The following is a 20,436-nucleotide window of genomic DNA, read 5'->3' on the forward strand; positions in this document are numbered from 1 at the left end:
TAAGGGCTCCCAACAAAGTTTGCGACTAGTTAAAGGTAATGTAGGATACTGCACTGCTCCAGTTGGGGCTATTGGTGGTGTTAAACAATAAAGAATGCCTGGGTACCATAGTGGTTTAATGCAAACTACTTTTTATCCAGGGGTGACTTGAGGCTATGAACTCTAGCAGCCAATCACATCCACTTTCTGTGAAGAGGCTCTCATAATAGTTAAAAAATATATATAATATATATTATTTATGTATCTTATTGAGGTGAAATTAACATAACATAAGATGAACCATTATAAAGTGAACATTTTCAGTGGCATTTAGTATATGCACAACGTTGTGTCACTACCACCTCTAGTTCCATGATATTTTCATCACTCCAGAAGGGAACCCCATACATATTAAGTAATTGTTCCTCACTCTCCCTTGGCACTGCCTCTGGTAACTACTAATCTTTGTTCTGTCTCTATGGATTTACCTATTTTGAATATTTATTAGAAATGGAATCATACAATACATAATCTTTTGTGTGGCTTTTTTCACTTAGCAGAATGTTTTTGAGGTTTCATCCATGTTGTAGCATGTATCAGTACTTCTGTCTCTGTGGATTTACCTATTCTGGATATCTATTGGAAATGGAATAATACAATATATAATTTTTGTGTGGCTTTTTTCTCTTAGCATAATGTTTTTGAGGTTCATCCATGTTATAACATGTATCAGTACTTCATTTCTTTTCCTGGCTGGGTAATATTCCATTTAATATATATATATACCACATATTAATGGATTCATCCATTAACAAACATTTGGGCTGCTTCTACCTTTTAGTTATTTTAACAGTGCTTCTACGAACATGTGCCCGTTTGGGCTGCTATAATAAAATACCACAGACTGGGTAGCTTATAAACAACAGAAATTTATTGCCCTCAATTCTGGAGGCTGGAAGTCTGGGATCAGGATGCCAGCATGGTTGGGTGAGGGCCCCTTTTGGGACACAGACTTCTTGTTGTATCTTCACATGGTAGAAGGGGCTAGGGAGCTCTGTGGAATCTCTCTTATAAGAACACTAATCTCATTCATGAGTCCTCCACACTTGTGACCTAATCATCTCCTAAAGGTCCCACCTTCTAACATCATCACATTGGGTGTTAGGATTCCAACATGTGATTTTGGGGGGAACATAAACATTCACACCATATCATGTGTGTACCTGTACTTGTTTAAACACCTATTTTTTATTCTTTTGAGTATACACCTAGGAGTAGAATCACTGGGTCATTTGATAATTCTATGTTTAACTTTTTGAGGAACCACCAAACTGCTTTCTAAAGGGGCTGAACCATTTTACATTCCCACCAACAGTGTACGAGGGTTCCAGTTTCTCCACATCCTTGCCAACATTTGTTATTTTCTGTGTTTTTTTTTTTTATTGTAGCTACCCTAATGCATATGAAGTGGTACCTCATTGGGGTTTTGATCTACATTTTTCTAGTGATAAGTATCTTTCCATGTGTTTGTTGACCATCTATATATCTTCTTAGGAGAAATAAGAAATGTCCATTCAAATACTTTGCCCACTTTTTAATTGGGTTGTGTTGTTGTTGTTGAGTTAGCATACTAATTTTTGAGCCATGCACTTCAGCTGTTTCATGATGCAAATCCAACACCCACAGTAGTCTTAAAGGTGGAATGTGGGCAGGGAGAAGAGGAAGCAAAGAGCACAGTAGAGGTGGAACTTGGGGTGTGGCTGAAAGGGTGCTGATACACAGCTTCATCTTCCTCAATAACTTAAGTCTGATAACTCAGAATAGGAAGTGATAGCTTTGGCATGGCACTTTGATGGAGATGCATTTCTAGAATCTGTGACTTCAACTTTATTCTCACTGCCATTGTATAGCTCAATAATAAAGAGCTACCATTTTTTAGTGCACTTCACACACATTATCTTAAACTTTGTAGCCATACCTGGTTGGTGCTATTATCCTAATTTTACAGATTAGAAGAACTGAGGCTTGGGGAGATTAACTGGTTCAAGATCACACCTTGAAGGAGGCTGAATGAGTAGCGATTCCATTCTCACCGATTCATGTCCTCTCCCTATTACCCCATGGATGGCTTATCACTTGTTTGTATTATTGCTCTAGTCTCCTAACTTTTCTCCATTTCTTTAGGTTTATCTTCCTCAATCAGTCTCTACACTGCTGACACTGGGGTTTTTTCTAAAATGTAAATCTTACTGTGCCACATCTTTGCTTAACATCTTTTAATGGCTTGTCATCCTTCAAGATCCCCTGTGTTTCAAGTTATCATCTCTTGCTTTTCTCATTTGTACCCTACCTTATAGTCATGTCAAACTACTCCCAATTTCTGGAATCTGTCAAGCTGTTTCATAACCTTGTGCTCAAAAGAGAGTTGTTTCTTTCTGGAATGAATTAAAGACCGCCCTGCCCACCAGTACTACCTTATGAACTTACCCCTACACCATAAAATGCACAAATATTGGCAAGTGAGGTAGTCAGGGGAAAGAGGGGAAGCTGTCATTATTTACATACCTCACCTTGACTACCTGGAATATACAAGAGAATCAACTGGAAGTTAACAAGGCAGCTTAGTAGTCAGATACAAGATTTTAAAAAAATCAATAGATCTCCCAATCACCAGCAGTAACCAATTAGAAAATGTAATGGCAGAAAGGATCTGACTCACAAAAGGAGCAAAAATTATAAAATACCTAGAAGCAAACTTAATAAAAATATGTAAATCCACATTTTTAAAAAGCTCTAAACTGTTATTGAAAGATAGAAAAATAACACTTGAATCCATGAAAATACACTCCATGTTTCTACACGAAAAGTTTAATGTGGTGGTTATGAGCCTGAGGTCTGACTGTGTGAGTATGAATGCCAGCAATTCCTTTCTGCGTCATCTCAGGAAAGTCGCTTCACTCCTCTAAGGCTTAGCTTCCTTGTTTGTAAAGGGAGAGTAATAATATTAGTTAGCTCGTGTATCAAGTATGAAAATTAACTAAAATGATCTGACTAAATTAAATGATCTGTTTAGAGCACTCAGCCCAGTGCCAGGCACATAGTAAATACTTAATAGGTTATCTATTATACTAAAGATGCCAATTGTCTTTAAGATAATCTGTGTATTTAATGCAACTCCAGTTGGGCATTTGTTTCTGTGTGTGATTTGTAGGTTTATTGAGAGCTCATCTTTAGAGGGTATTTTTATTTGTTTGGCTTGTTTTATATTTTTGGAATCATGTGTCTTCTGAGTTGTGGATAACTCCCAACAGAGGTGTTTTGGTTTTGCCTTTGCTTGTGCCAGCCCGATACATATGTCTCTCCCTCCTTCCCTTTTTTCTTCCTTCTTTCTTTTGTTCTTTTCTTCCTTTTTCTTTCTTTCTTCTTTCCTGTCTCAAGTTCACAAAGATATTCTCATATTACTAAATGAAAAGAAAATTTTCACAATAATATATATAGTATAAAGTCATCTAAGTATAATGCAAAACAACTCTCCTTTTAAAATATTTCTGGCAATGGATCTGGAAATCCACACACAAAACTGCTCATAGTGGTTACTTCTAACATGAGACTGGGGTGGAGGGTAGATGGAGAAAGTCTCTCATGGAGTTTTTCATTTTCTTCTGTATTATGTGATTTGTTTATTATTCGAGCACAAGTAATACAATTTCTATTACTTGTATAATTTAACAGTCAGCCATTTTCCCTCCTCCAGCTCAGGCCTCAGGCCCTTGACAGCCCTTGCCCTCTCCTCATCTTCTCGTCCATCATCTGTGCTCCAGTCACCTGGCTGTCTCTCTGTCCCTTGAGAATGCCATTCTCCTTTTCACCTGAGGCCTTTGCCTTTCCAGTTCTCTCTGCAATGTTTTTCCCTCACCTCTTTGCCAAGGTCACTATGACTCATCTTATGTGGCTCTCAGTTTCTACAGCATGTCCTCAGCGCAGCCTTCCCTGAAACTCAGACCAGGTAATGTTTTCTGTCATATGCTCTCCAAGTATCTTATATTTCTCTTTTGCAACATTTACCACAAGTTTAATTAATTAACTAATTTTGAAAGTTGTTATGTAATACCAGGCAACTCCAGTAGAACATGAGCTTCATGCTGTCAGGGACTAGAGCTGTCTCATTTGCAGATTAACTCCCTGGGCCTAGCAGAGCACCTAGTACATAATAGGCCCTTGATACACACTCACTGAAGGAATCAACAAGTAAGTGAGGGCTTCTGCCTGCCAATTCAGGGGACACGGGTTCGAGCCCTGGTCTGGGAGGATCCCATATGCCGCGGAGCAACTGGGCCCGTGAGCCACAAGTAATGAGCCTGCGCATCTGGAGCTTGTGCTCCACAACAAGAGAGGCTGCGACAGTGAGAGGCCCGCACACCGCGGTGAAGAGTGGCCCCCGCTCGCCGCAACTAGAGAAAGCCCACGCACAGAAACGAAGACCCAACACAGCCATAAATAAATAAAATTTTTTAAAAAAAACAAAAAACAAAAAACAAGTAAGTGAATGAGATTTTGGGGGAATCTTGAGCATAGTTTCTGATTCTTCTAAGTCCCTTCATGGAAACTTAAGGATCTGAGGCTCCTATGTTGGGAAATATTCATTCCTTTTCTGCTCCTGTTTAGGACTGATTTGTGCATTGCAGGTAATGTTGCTCTGCAGTCCTTTATACTTGGAATGCATTTTGGGAACCTCCATAAAATGCCTCCTCTAGAATTCCCAGTGCCTGTAACTCTGTGAAAGTCCTCTGCCCATGAACTAAGGAGGGACCTAATAGACCTCTAACAGTAGGAGAGGTACTTATTTCCTGAGCTGAGCATTGCCCAGGAGACTCTCCTTCTATCCTCAGGAACCAATTTCTCTATGCTTGTCTCTGGGCTTCCACCATCTGACATCTTCAACTGCAGATGCAAGCGGGTCTCTCTCTGCCTCACTGGAGTTCCTCCATTGGACAATTTCCTATCCATGGATCCTCATGAGATTATGCTGAAATTTCATTCCCAGTGTCATCAGGAGTGAAACGAACTAAATTGAACTCTAGAGAATGTGCATTAATACATATGAACACAGCTAAGTAATTGCTATGTTGAGCAGGGGAGGAAATCAGTCACTATAAAACTCATGCTGTAGGAGAACTCATTTCCAAGCAAGATCATAATGGGAGTCATCTAAACAGAATTAAACTTTTATGATTTTTTAAAGGACCATCAGACTACGAGAAATATTTCACTTCACTTAACTAAAAGGTCAGAACTTTTTGATGTCCCTGTTACATGGGCATTGTGTTATATAGATGCTCCTCAGAAGTTAATGGACGACTTCTTTTATAAAGAAGTTCAGCCATGTTGAAACTCCTGCTGGATGATCCCTAGTGGACAACCCTTCTTGTTACTCACCCTGTAGTTGGGTGTTATGGCTATCCACATGATTCTTTCCAATGATTTCTAAAAATGAGAGGCCACTAGTTTGGATGTTCCTTTTATTGCCTGTCAAAGGGCAATTTTCAAATGAACATCACCCTCTAGGAAGCAGAACTCTTCCATTCTCAGAGAAAAGTGATGATAATTGGACTTTACACATGTTTCCCTTTTTGAGATACAGACCACAGAATTTGTTTATGACTATCTTTAGCACGAACAGGAAACTTACGATGAAACTCAAATGGAGGGGAATAGAGTTAAAATGTTATAAAACTCATAGGAAATCTGTTCCAAATGATCCAGCGGCTTTAAAAAGTCCATTTTTAAAACATGAGAATGATAGAGCATAGTTGTTTTGTTCAGTAGCAGGGAGGGGCATTGCTGTGGCAGCCACACTTTCTGGCCCTGTGACCAGTTGCTCACTTTTTGTCAGAAAAATAGCTGGGTGCGACCACGGCTACAGTCTCCGGTTGTGGGAAAAGTGTTTGTCTGTGAGCAACTGACAAGTCTGTATTAAAGGTCACACTAGGAATTCTGGCTCCTTAGCAGCACCCTAACCCTAACCTTAACCTCAACGCTAACTTTGGTTTCTAAACAAGACCGTTTAGATGAGTAATCCAAGGAGACAGCATTCCAGGGCATTCACATCACCCCTTAAGAGGGCACCAAACATTCTTCACCACTCTTAGTTCCTCTATGGGTCACATCTGCACCATAGATAGGGTATGCCCATCAGTTGGAATAGGCCAGGTTATGCTGCCGCAACAAAAAAGCCTAAAATCAGCTGGCATTGTTTTAGGGATTGCTGGTGGATGGTGAGAAAACGTTTTCTGAGGCAGGAAGGCTGTTGCTCTTTCCCTCCGACCTGCAGACAGACAATGGCGGAGATGGTGGCTGCTCCATCTACCTAGGTCCTGGAGTGAGGAGCTGAGCAGCACAGCCCCAGCTGACCTGCAGTGCAGAGAAGTTTCTGTGATTATCCGCCACCAAGATTTAGTGCCATAACTGACTAATATCACATCTCCTGCAGTCTCACAGGTGAATAAATGCACACTCACGCAGGTGAAATAGATGGCCTAGGACTCTAGTCAAGGGCCAGGGAAACGATGTCTGAGCTCTATTAACATGGCAGGCTGACTCATTTGTGTCTGGCAGATCCATGAAAGGCCACTGATTTTTCCATCAACTATTGAGACTTCAGTCTGATGGGGTCATTCTGACCCCATCAGACTGAACTTGACCCTCAGAATGAACTTAGTCTTTTGCAAAGAGAGCAAAATAACATTTTTTTTGGTTTAGCGTCGCAGGTAGGGTGACCAACCATCCCTGTTTGCCTGGGACTGGGAGATTTCCCAGGACACAGGCCTATCAGTGGTAAAACCAGGAAAGTCCCAGCTAACTGGGATGAATAGGTCACTCTAATTGCTGAGGTGATATCTCCTAGTAACACTTAAGAATTATGCAGCGTAGACTCCCATTGTACCTTGTAATTCTTTGTCATAATATTTATTACATTGTGTTGTAAATGACTCAGACTGTGCAGTGTCTATCTGCCCACCAAACCCTGGGCTTCTGAGACCAGGGGACTGTTTCTTTTCCATTTTATATTCCCAATACCTTGTATGGTGCCTGTCACTTCAAAAGAGCACAATAAATATTTATTGAATGGATGAATGAACGCTGTTTCTCTGTTATTTTTCATTCCCAAAACTGGTGTGGTGTGATTGGCTTTTTCTTCTTTGAGGATCAATTCTGCCTAGTTACTAGTTTAACTACAAAGAAAGGCAGGACTCTGCCCTGACTGCAGCTACAAGCTTGCATAAAGCTTTCAGCGTGACCTGTAATGTAAAATTACATAAACCCAACACTGAACTTCAGCATAAACTGATTCCTTATTAGCCCGACTGAATAATTGAATCTCCTTTTTTGGCATTTGTTTAAAGACAGAAGGTCATGGGACAAATGGTGGGTATTTGAGGCTGTAGAAACAGTTGTTATAAATTTGGTTTATCTGTTTCTGTAACTGGGACTATTGTGACTGAAGACCCAAGCTTCCCAAGTCTGCCCTCCACCCTTGGGAATGCAGAACAACATGCCCTCCAAACCAGAGGCAGGAGGAAAATCTCTGTGGGCATGCCTCCTGAGAGACTGCATTCATGCCTAGTTAAGGACAGCAAACAGTGAACTGAGAAACTTGCTCTGGAGAACTAGATCCAGGTCTCAACCAGTTGAATATTTTCATAACAGGCCTAAGAGGTATGCTGAGAAAGAGTTTGCTGGTTCTTGACTTACACACTAAATACTCAGACATTTTTGTTTTCATTAATCACCCACAGTGAGTCTCTCCTAAGTGACTCAGCTTTTCTGAGAAGTGATTTAAATTCTAGAAGGAGGCCCTGTGGAGTAGTTGGAAGATCACTAAACTTGTATTAAGAGGACTTAAAAGAAAACCCATCCTCAGTTTCCTCATCTGTAAAATGGGTTTAATAATATCTACCTTTCTTACCTTATAAGATAGCTTGTGGGGTCAAAGGAGATAAAGTCAGTAAAAACAGTCTAAAAATTGTAAAATGCAGAATGAATATAAGATATCTATTTTCTACCTCTTATGAATTCACCTGATTCTATTCTTTAACAAAACATATCTAAGCTTGCCTTCTGCTTTAAGACTTCCTTTTGTAAGTCAATTATACTTCAATAAAAAACAAAGGAAAAAAACCCTTCCTTTTATTTATCCCAATATTTTCCTCATCACAGGACGAGAATACTCTGTGCCTTGTATGTGCATTCTCTTCATGACAGATGAAGACACAGGTACCATGATCTTAATTTTACATGTAAGTACTAGTTCATAGTAGTTCATGTCCAAGATCATGCAGCTAAATGTTTGGTTTTAACACAAGGGTGCCTATCTCACTGCCCATGAAATTTCTGTCCCACTGTGCTACCTTCCAAGTTTTAAAGGGTTTCCCTCCATTATTTTAATATCTTGGATTTGGTATACAAGTTCATTTTGGGTTTTATCACATTATTTTCTAGATTTTGATTATATTTCCTCATTGTTTGTCACTGCAGACTGAAATATTCTATTCCTTACTCTGGCAGACCTTTCCTTTTCCTTGCTTTTGTTTGGACCTTTCTTGAGAGATAACAGCTAAAACTGCATGTAACATTCCAGGTGTAGGCCCTCCTGGGTTGGGTGCCAGGGCAGTATAATGTTACCAGATGTATTGCCAATACTCATCATGAAACTCGGATTTTCATGAGCTGTTTTGACTGAAGTAGGGCAGTTCCAATGGAACATCCTCCGGCTACAGCCAGCAACCATGTGGCCAGGCGTTAGGGAACACGATGTCTTGAGGTCTCTAAAATTCTTTCATTTATTTATTCAACAAGTTTTTTAAAAGCACTGATCCTGTGCCAATCTCTGTTCTATTTGCTGTGGGTAGGATAGAGAATAAAATACCCCAAGTCTCTCTCTTCACGGGCCAAATTGAGTAGTGTGGAGAAACAGTTGACAAATACAAAAATGTGTAATATGTCAGGTGGTAAGTGCTATGTAGAAAAATGAAGTTGGGTAAGGGGAAAAGGGGAAGACTGGGCAGAGGGCTTGTCTTTTCCATAGAATGGTCAGTGACATTGCTGATAAGGTGACATTTGAGCAGGAACTTGAAGGCAGTAAAGGTTACCTCAGGGAAGAACATTCCAGGCAGAAAGAACAGAAAGTACAAAGGTCGTGGGAAAGTTTTCTGCCATGTTTGAGGTATCCCAGTGTAGTTGGAGCTAAGTGAGAGTGGAGGGCACTGGGGAGATGAGATAAGGTCAGAGCTTCAAGGTCAAGGAAGGACAGATCATGCATGGTCTTATAAGTTATGATGAAGGACTTGGGGTTTTATTATAAGCAAAGAACTGGTCTGGTCGGACTTATTTTAAGAAACTCACTCTGTCTACTCTGAGGAGAATAGACTATGGGAAAGGAATGATGGAGGCAAGGAAGCCAGTTAGCCAGCTATTGTAATAATCCAGGTGAGGGATGATGATGGTTTGGATCAGGGTGATGGTGGAGGTAAGGGCCAAATGTCATTGAATCCTGGGTATAGACTGGATATGAGAGAAAGAGGAATCAATGACGACTCCAAGGTTTTCAGCTCAAGAAACTGCGAAAATTGGATGAACGGAGTTGCCTTTTACTGAAATGAGGAATACTACGGAAGGCATGTTTTTTTTGTGTGTAATGTTTGTAGGTGGTAGAAGGGACTTAGGAAGGAGTTCTATTCTGTATATCTTAAGTTTGAGGTACTTCCACGTAAGGATTTCAAGGAGGCAGTTAGACATGAGTATGATGTGTTCGGAGGAGAGGTTGGGGCTGGAGTTAGAGGCTAAACGAGATCACCTAGACAGACAGATAAATCAGGAAGAAAGAGGCCAGAGCACCAAACCTTGGAGGACTGCAACATACTACAGAGAGCGTGGGGAGACAGGTGGAAACAGTAAAGAGAAGCAGTCACTCAAAAGCTGTTCTGGTGGCTCTGTGGCAGCAGCTACTGTGAACACTGGGTTTATATATTGGAGATCTGCTCCCAAAGTTGGGGGGCTACCAGGGAAGATTTATGCTTGTGCAGGTGGCTGCTACACAGGATCATTGTGATAAAGCACACACACAAGAGTCCTCTCTTATCATTACAAAATATGCAGGAGATTGGCCAGTCACTGCCAAAAATCAGGATGAATTACTTTAGATCAGGGAAATTTGCTTAACTGAATGGAATCAAAGAGATCATATCAATATATTCCTGATAATATAAGCATATCTATAATATGATAAAAACAAGGAACTCTCAGTACTGTGGATATACAAACCATTAGCACGTGCATTTATAAATCCCCAAGATCAGACATATCAGGATGCATATTAACAAAATCACCTCTACAGTACATATAAATAAAGTTCGGGCTTTGGAACTCTTTTTTTCCTGATTGCAATTGGTGTTTCATTTTGCAGGTCACCCCATAAAAAGCTTGTTTAACCCATGATGTACTGTACCTCAGGTGTGGATCTAACTGTTCAATTTTCAGTTTTCAACCATGTTAAGGACTTTCTTCAATTGCAACTCTGGACAGCAGCAACTACCTCATCTGATAGACAATCAAAGCCATCTGTGCAAGAGGGGTGATATACTAGTAGATTTAAAAACAAAACGAAGAACATTCTGCTTTTATCCTGTGGAACCCTGCCTCCCTGCCCCCAACCTTGTCACCATCCCAACCCTAATCTGGCCAGCTCTGCTTCACAAGGAGAGGTGGAGTAGGAGAACAAAGGCATCAAATTCTTGGTTAAACTAGAAAAGTCTTGATCTTTGTATTAAGATTTAAAAGAATAATAGCAGAGATAAGGCTTCTTTGGGCTGGGTCACAGAAGCGACAATTGGAGAGGGAATGGGGGGTGTGCCTGGGATATTGATGAGATGCTGAGAAGTGGCCCTAACCTGCACCCTTACTTCATTATTTCCAAAGATGCAAGGGGGGTCCAATGCTGTGACTTCTCCAAACATCACATGTAGTCAAGCCCCATCCTCTAAGTCCTAGGAAGAGCTCAGACCTGTCGCTGGGTCAGGTCTGTCACCAATGGGATCACCAGGGATGTCCAGCTGAGGTGCTAGGGAGGGAAGAAGCACAGTGGCTTTGAGCCTTCTCTGTGGAGCACTAGCATCCTTTAGATGAATGCTCTTCTCGCCATGTGGCAGGGCAATAGGATGGGGTGAGGCTGGCCCTGTTGGGGAGAGGTGGCTGCCCTTGGCAGGCTAGCAGGGCCTCTTACTGGATGTGTTCATCTTCATTCTTTCATACTTTTTCTTTGGAAGCTTTCTTTGTGCCCACAAATATAGATTTAATATCTGCTTCTTTGTCTTCCAATGCTATCTCTGTAACAGCATTTACCTTACTGCATGTATGTCTCCCCTACTAGATTTCGACCTTTTTGAGAACAAAATCCAGTTACAATTGTCTTTATATTTCCCAACACCCAGGATAGTGCCTGGGTCATGGTAGGTAATCAATAATGATTTGTTATATTATGAAGGAAAACAAATGCATTCACTCTCTATGCCATGAGTGTTCTGTTACCTGGTGTAACTGGAGTAGGTAGAGTGACTCAGCTAAGAAATAAAACACTTTCTGCTCAACAGATATTAAATAACAATAACTGTAACCACCTGCAGCGTATCTTCTCGTCTTCATTTTCTTTCCTTCAAATAACAGATTGAGGCCTATTTTCTCTGGAAAGTCTTTGCTGGTTATCCTTCTTACAATCTGCTAGCCAGTCTCCTCCTTCCTAAGACACTTCCTGTTATCACGTTATAGCCATAAATATATATTCCTAGATTTTATAGTCAGTCCCCCTTTTTTGCCACATTGTATTCTTAGAAATCACGTCTTCCATAAAATGGAACATTTCTCCTCTAGAGACAATGCTGTAATTAAGGGCTTACCAAGGACTCAGTATCAAATAAAATACAGTCACGATCAATAACATGTCAGAAAGATAAAGCTACAACTGTAATCCTCTAAAATAATTTAACATAGTAAAATCATGCCTCGAGTTCTATAAAACTGTCATAAATACACATTGATTTTCCAATACCTGGATTATGTAAAATCTATGTAAAAACATAAAATTAAACCATGCTCTATTATTAAATTTTCCCCCAAACGAATATACAGAGTAAAATGAATATTTTCAACATATTAATGAACAACCATTTGTTCTGCTTTTAAATTATAAATGGAACATTGGATGATTATTTAGATAGTTTAGACCTCTCTTAATACAAGTCAGCAAGTTAGAAGTTATGCCCCTTTGTCCTTCATAGGTTGTCCTCTCCAAAGCAGCGCTTTCCTAGTTATTCAATTGGTCCTGTAGTCACACCCAAATTAGTAGGCTCAACAAATGTTTCCTGCAGTTTCTGACAACGGTAGTACTTCTTTTCTCCTCGGAAAAGCTGACCCAATATTTCTAATCTTCTTCCTCTCCTTTTCTCTTTCTTTATTTAAAGCTAAAGGCATAAAGCTAAAGGCTCAGTAGAAGACCAAAGCAGAGCCAGGGAGAGACATGGAGTGGCCTTAAATAACTCAAGTGCCCCTTCTGTGAATGATTCTTCCTTGATTTAGTTTTTATTGTAAAAGCAATAAAACAATTGCTGACTGTGAGCAAACTCCAAAAAAAAAAAATACCTCAAAACATTTATGATGGGCTTCCCTGGTGGCACAGTGGTTAAGAGTCTGCCTGCCAATGCAGGGGACACGGGTTTGAGCCCTGGCCCAGGAAGATCCCACATGCCGCGAAGCAACTAAGCCCGTGCGCCACAACTACTGAGCCTGAGCTCTAGAGCCCACAAGCCACAGATACTGAGCCCACATGCCACAACTACTGAAGCCTGCGCGCCTAGAGCCCATGCTCCGCAATAAGAGAAACCACGACAATGAGAAGTCCGCATACCGCAATGAAGAGTAGCCCCCGCTCACCACAACTGGAGAAAGCCCACGCACAGTAACAAGGACCCAACACAGCCAAAAAAAAAAAAAAACCATTTATGACATGATTTCTAAGAGGTCTGGCTGTCTTTTTATTAAAATTCAATAAAATAATAAATATTAATTGAAGGCCTACTGTGTGCCAGGCCTGATGTGGGGCTCAGAGGAGGCTGAGATGAAGGCAACAGTTTGACCTTCGAGGAGTCCAGTGAGGTTGGGTGTTGAGAAAGCAGCACTTAAGCTTAGTCATGGGTACTTCCTATAAGATGATAGAGGACTTGGGGTGACACTCCCTGGGGTATTTTGTTCATGTGACCAATGAGTTTGTGACTGACACTGATCTGTAATCAAGTCTGGTAAGAGGAAGAACATTTAGAAATTGTTTAACAAGAAGCCTCTCTGTTTTCTAGTGAGATTTGAGTATTGAAATTTGCTTCATGTTTAATTGAGAAAAATCTCATAATCCCACTGAAAACATAAATATGATAATCATAATGTTTGCTGAAGGCTGTTATTACAGGCAATAGGGAATTCAATTAAGAAAATACAAGGGTGAGACAATAATGTTGAGAATAAGATCCCCTTAGCCTTGTAGTGTGAAACATATTATTCAAAGAGGAACCAAAATGCACGGCCTAGACTGGATTTATGTGGTTTAGCTCTTATTTGTCTCAGAATTCTCAGGAGACAAGTTCCACACTTAAGTGAAAATAATACATGTCCATGTGCGTGGTAGTGTTTAGGAGAAATGAGTAGCATCAAGGATAAGATTATTTCCAAATAATCTATCAAAAAACAAGACATGCAAGCAAATAATTAGTGGATGCAATTCAGATGTTGACATATCGAATTTTGTTTGTCGGGAAAGTGGTTGCTATGTGGCAGACTTATCCACTTTTTTTGACTTATAAAATAATTCTCAAGTGACTTTTCATAAAGATGAATCGAATTAGAAACAACACCCCGAAGGTTTTCTTTTTCTCAGGGGCTACATAGTCCTGTTTTTGGAACCATTACTCTGAGCTTGTTTTCTATATATTTTGCATAAAATGCATTTCTAAAAACAAAGAATGACCTCAGTGGGAAATTAAGCAAAAACATGAGCTGTCTCCACAAGAATGATGCTCTGTAAGTCAAAATGATAATAATCAAGTGCAGATAACCAAGAAGGAGGCCCAAGAGCTAGGACCGCTCCCCCACCTCAAGTCTCCATTGTAATCCCTTCCTATCTGCTCAACTTTCCTGTCTCTCCTCCCTTCATTTCAGCCTTCACTCGGCCTCCCTGGTTATTTGGGCTAGTCAGACCTCTCCTCACCAGGCCACTTTCATTCAGTAGCTCCCTTTTGTACTCAGAGGAAGGCCAAACTGTCTACATGGCACATGAGACCTCTGGCTTTTGAAGTTCATCCACCATTACCCAGCATACACCCTGTGTTCTCACCTCACTGAACCCTTCACAGAGCATGCCTTACTCGTATCGTCATGCTTTGCATATAATATACTTTCTGCCTGGAAAGCAGTTCAAGTATTACGTCTTCTGTGAGATCTTTCCCAGTCACTCCAGGAAAAGGAGCGGTCCTTCTTTGCGTAAGGGATTTCTATTACAGCACTTGCCAAAACACATCATCATTATTTATCAAAATGAAACTCTTTTTATGCCTCGATTGCCACTAAGACCCCAAAGTTTGAAATGGAAAAAATAGATGCCAAGTACTACCATATTTCAAAGTGGGATGCTAGACCACATGTGCTGGGCTTGCAAAGAAGATGCTCTAAAGCTGATTTCGTGAGTTCATTATCTACTTTCAGGATATCAAAGGGTTGCGGAGTCAGAGGAGGAGGGGTGATTCCTTCCAAGAGCATTGACAATGTGTGCTGTATGGTCTTCCCCCCAGCCAACAGCGAGGGAATGGAGGAGGACTTCCTTCTCTGCTCAAGTCAAGCAACAGGGCTTCAACATGACCATTCAAGAGAAAAACAGAAATCCTGTGGCATTTGAGGGCAAAGGGATAGTCATTGGTTCTGTGCTGAAAATACTGAGGGCAAGAGATGGGGGCTGGAGCCACCGGCCCGCTGGCACAGCAGAGGGAGACAGGTCTTCACGGGGAATAAGCTACAATTTCATCCATGTTTACTGGCAAGAGCTTGTGTTTCTCATTGTCCAGACATGGGACTCATAGGAGCAAAACTACATGGAGCCATATTTGAATCCTGCCCAAGAGGTGGCCGGAAGAGAGCTGTGACTCTGGTAGAGGAGGTGTGACTCTGGATGATCAGAGGCAGAGAGAGGAATCAGAGGTCAGAAGAGAGGCACTGCCCATATCTAGGGGGCTAGTCAGAAGGCTTCAATGGGGGTAGCTCTGAGGATCCCACAAAAGCACCCCATCATAGGAACAGTCAGCACAGAACCCTCCAAGGCCACAGAGTACCTCTGCCAGCTCATAGGTACTGGAGAGGTGAGAAACCACCCACTTGCTTTTCTGCTAGGTTGGGGAGGGCAGTTGCCCTGCTCCTATGGGTACAGTGCTGGCTGGGGGACAAAGTGCTTTCATATGGGCATTCAGCCAAGCCTTCTGTTTTCAGGCCCCCCTGGACCCCCACTTTCAGAGGTTTCTGGAAGCTCTCATTCCTCAGTCTTTCTGGAGTTCTGTAGCCCAGAGCAGCTTACGTCTGTGCTTCTCCCAAAGCTGTTTCAGTCCCTTGTCTTTGCTTAGTCAGTTGCCACTGACTTTCCAGCTTCCAATATTCTGTTGCTTTTGCTTTCTCTTTGTCCTTGTGTGTTTATGCCTTAAACAAAATTCTTTTACCATCACTTGGGCCTGGGGCAGCGGAGATTGGGAGAAATCTGTGACAACTATGAGTGTTCAATCTGCCATGTATAACTTGAAGTACATGTAACTTTCATAATAAGAAAAAATAATCGTGGTTGTAAGAAAAGAATTGAGTTGGAGATATAAAATATACATGTCCGTATTTTTATACATATAAAATTAATAATAAAAAGCAATGCATGCTATTTTGCAAAATAAACCGTGCAGACAATGCTTTAGAGTTTCGATGAAGCAGCAATCACTAGGGGCTGAGGTTATCAGAGAAGCCTTCATGGCAGGCGTGGAAATCTTCCTAGACTCTGAATAATGGGTAGAATTTGGATTTCTTGAGAGAGTAGGTCTCTATTTAATTCATTTCTTTATTAACAATCATGTGTAAATCAGAACATTATCTACCATAGTAGCCATTGCTTTGGGCTCCTCAACATGTTTTTTCCTCGTTATCCTTCTTTTTTGACTGGGGCACAAACCCGTGTCCCCTGCATCGGCAGGCGGACTCTCAACCACTGCGCCACCAGGGAAGCCCTATCCTTCATTTTGATACTAGATGAATTCTCCCTTGGAGAGAATGAAGCCAGCACAACAGACAGAAGCAAAGCCTGGAGGCAGAGAGAACTGCAGATGAGCCTTGAGACTGATCCAGCCACACCTAAAACCAGAATGCCCTGGACTTCTAACTTGCAAGAGCCAATAAATTCCCACCCCACGCCCCCGCCTTTGTTTTCGAAGTTAGTTTTAGTTGGCTTTCAGTTACTTGCATCAGAAAGAGTCCCAACTAATATGACAGGGTAATGAGAAGGTATTCAACTGAATTTTAGAACACCACCACCATGGGTAGAGCTAGACCTCAATTTATAGTCTAACTTGAAATTATAACTTGCAAGTTGTTTCTCATTAAGCTTATCAGTGGTAGATAATTCTTATCCTTTGACTGAAGGCAGTACGGGAACAGACTAGTATCTGCATTTTCCCTTTGGAGCTTGTTATTTTTCTCATAACAGATGAATTACTTGTAAGCAAAAATTAAAGATAAAAATCAATCCCATCATCTTAAAAAAATGTGGTGAGCATGTCCCTAGAGTTACGAGGGCTGCCGAGTAATTCATCTATAGAGGGCTGCTGGAAGGCAGAGCCCAGCAAGCTCCCAGAATTCCGTGTTAAGGGAACTGATAGTTTTATGCTTGCAGATGAGAAGTTTTTGCTGCAGCAGCCACGGCAAAGATAGCAAATCTCTAGGTGACCTGGCAAATTACTTAATAACAGCTAACTAATACCAGCTATTAATAAATAAGTACACACTATGGGTCTACTATGGTTTTCAGTGCTTTTTATGTACTACCACAAACCTGATTAAGTACTGCTATTGTCATCCTTCCCATTTTCCAGATGAGAAAAATTAAGGCACAAAGTCGTTAAGCCTGGATAGGCAGCTGGGCAGTCTGATGCTGGTGTGACCTGCTCTGAATCACTGCGCTACACTGCTCTAGGGTATTAGTCAAGTTACAAAAGCATCCTGTATTGTAACAGCAAGTCTCAGGTCTCCACTGACAGAGCAGAGACTTTGGGATTTGAGGCAAGAGACGAAATTGCCCAGATAATCAGGAAAAGGGAAAAAATCAATTTCTGCATAAAATGCAGTCCTTCATTAATTTTAATGGTGGTGAATTTTTCTTGTGAGATTTTAAATAGTCTTACTAAAAAAAAGAAAAAAAGTCTTAATTACTAGAACATTTCCAAAGTTACCTCTCTGTGTGATATTAAAAGAGTTTTATCCACTTAGCCTATTACTGAGACAGACTCTGTTCATCGCTGGCTTGCAATTCTCCCCCAACCCCCATGCCTCTACCCCCACCCCTGCTTTGCTAACAGATCCTGCTTATGTGCAGACATCACATGGTGACCCCTTCTTCTGGAGGATGGGGAAATCCTTGCATTGGCTTACAAGGCCCTAAATGATCAGGACCCCTTCAATACCTCTCTGGGCCTGTCTCTCACCACTGTCTCCCTGGTTCACTCTGCTCCAGCTGCACTGGCCTCCTTGCTGGGCCATGAATATCCCAGAGCTGTCCTCCTCAGTACTGGCTGTTCCCTCTGTCTCAAATGCTTTCCCCCTACATAGCTCCCTGCCTCTTTCAAGACTTTGCTCCAATGTTCGCTTCTCATGAGGTCCTTGGCCACCTTATTTAAATACATCCCCAGTCCCTCTTACTCTGCTCAAATTTTTCTTTTATCCACAGCTCTTATTAATTTCTAACATGCTATTTAATTAACTTTTTTGTTATGTTTACTTGTTGTCTCTGAATACTCCTGGAATATATATTTTATGAAGACAGGGATGTTTGTTTATTTTGTTCATTGATGTATCTCATGTGCCTAGAAAAGTGCATAGCATATAATAGCTGCTAAATAAATATTTGTTGAGTGTGCGAACAGATGAATGAATAAATACCAAGAGGTTCTGGGAAATATTTTCCTCCTGATAAAAGGAAGAGAGAAAGTAGAAACTCTTTGCCCTCTCTGCAGCCTATTTTCTCCCCGTGAGACCTGCCGGGTGAGGATCTGATGTTTGAGCTGCTGTAGCCCTCTCATCACTGAGGTAGAGCCTAAGAGAATTATAGCCCTGCCTCTGAGCGCTGCCTACACTCAACTACTGAACCAACACTAGCCAAAAAAGGTCTCCAGATTTCCTGCTTGTGAAAAAATTAAATCCTTCCTTTTAAAGCTAACTATTATTGTTATAAAGCAGAAACTAACACACCACTGTAAAGCAATTATACTCCAATAAAGATACTGAAAATAAATAAATAAATAAAGCTAACTATTAGTTAGGCATGTTCTTACTTGTTTGTGGTCCAAAGCATCCTCAACTGATGCAATAACTTAATAAGTCACTGTGGTAAAAAGAAAGAAATTTGGTATTTGATCCTGGTTCCTGGCATAGAGCTCCTAAAACCCTTGGAATTTTCTGAGCGATAGGGTGATAGAAGTGTCTTTTGTTCTAATGAGGTGACTGAAACCAAGGCTCATAGTGTGAAAGGGTTGTCTCATTTTGTGGATCATCAGCTTCCTTAAGAACCTTTACTAAAATGGATTGTGAGAGTGACAATTTGGGGACAATACCTTTGGATTTGAATCCTGCAGAGTGGAAGAGCATGTTTGAGCCGAGACCCTAAAAGAGGAACTAGCCAGGAAATAAAGAGGAGGATGGGAAGAAGAGATTCTAGGCAGAGGCAATGACACAGGCAACTAATTTAAAATATATATTGAGTGCTTACTGTGCCCGGCACAGTACTGATACTTTAACAGTAGTACTTAAAGTGCTATTTGTAATATCCTTATGAGTAGGTACTCTTATTATTCCAGTTTATAGATGAGGTAACTGAGGTTTGGAGAGGTTAAGTCAATTGCCTAGAATCATAGCTTATAACTGGTGGATCAAAGATTCAAACCAGTTTGAGAGCACATATTAGATGCCACACACTATCTAAGATACTGGTAACAATTAACAAAACACAGTTCATGCCCCCCCTCCCCCACAGTTCATGCCCCCCCTCCCCCATGGAGTTAACATTTTGATGCTCTATTAAAGAAGTGAATCTGGGGCAGAAACACCTGGCATATTTAGGGAGCCAATGGCTCCCCCATCTCCAAAGGAAGCTTGGGAACTTGCTGCCATATTGGGTGGAGTTGAGTTGGACTGTTGGAATGCAAAGGTTGGTTCTCTGAGATTGTCTTTGGACTTTGTTTAAAAACTGATGAAAATTTATTTTTATTTAAAAATTTCTTATAAGTATTTAATCTGTCACGAGAGAAAAACAAGTTCCAAAGGGAAAAATGCACACATTGCTGTACTTCATGTCCGAAAAAGCAAAGTGAATACTTATCTGCTGCCAATATGCTTAATTAGGGTAGACAAGGGAGGTACCATTTAAATTTATGGTTTTGAAAAAAGCCACTGAAGGAAATGGACATGACATTGAGTGGTCCTAGATCTATTCTAGGTTTTTTTTTTGTTTTTTTTTTTTTTTTTGCGGTACGCGGGCCTCCCACTGCTGTGGTCTCTCCCGTTGCGGAGCACAGACTCCGGATGCGCAGGCTCAGCGGCCATGGCTCACAGGCCTAGCCGCTCCGCGGCATGTGGGATCCTCCCGGACCGGGGCACGAACCCGTGTCCCCTGCATCGGCAGGCGGACTCGCAACCACTGCGCCACCAGGGAAGCCCTAGGTTTTTTTTTAATACACATTTTTTTATAATGTCTGTTTTATAAGAAGAGGAACAGACACAAATGGAAGTATTATTATAAAATATTCTGTAGATTTAGCAATGTAGTTCTTTAAAATTTGTCATTCCTGTAAAGCAGAGAGGTAAGGTTTTAAAATAGTGGCCACAACTATATTTGGTCCTTTAGGAATGTTGTTTAAATTGTCTTCCCTTTTCTAGCTGATTTGCTGAAGTAAAAGTATATCAGAAGATTAATATACTTTTATTTATATAATAATAATCTTATGACTGCTGAGCTGATTACATATGCTAGTTTGTCAAATCCTCCCCATCCTGTGAGATATAAATCATAAGTGATACCTCTTTAGGTATGGGAAACTGTGGTTCAGGAAGGTTATATGATCTCCCCAAGAC

At 41.0% G+C, this 20,436-nt stretch overlaps 2 long non-coding RNA genes across 3 annotated transcripts in view; one reads left to right on the forward strand and one right to left on the reverse strand.

Moving 5' to 3' along the window:
• Window positions 1–20,436, forward strand: part of LOC141275849 (uncharacterized) — a 123,340-nt gene that overhangs the window by 36,221 nt on the left and 66,683 nt on the right. The window contains exon 2 of the long non-coding RNA XR_012324295.1: window positions 8,197–8,276. This is a non-coding gene — a long non-coding RNA (uncharacterized lncRNA). The remainder of the gene's footprint in view (window positions 1–8,196; window positions 8,277–20,436) is intronic.
• LOC117314099 (uncharacterized) overlaps window positions 1–20,436 on the reverse strand; it is a 131,175-nt gene that overhangs the window by 3,437 nt on the left and 107,302 nt on the right. The window lies entirely within an intron of this gene.

Source organism: Tursiops truncatus, chromosome 11 (assembly GCF_011762595.2).
Source record: "Tursiops truncatus isolate mTurTru1 chromosome 11, mTurTru1.mat.Y, whole genome shotgun sequence".
In the NCBI taxonomy this organism is placed as follows: domain Eukaryota; kingdom Metazoa; phylum Chordata; class Mammalia; order Artiodactyla; family Delphinidae; genus Tursiops; species Tursiops truncatus.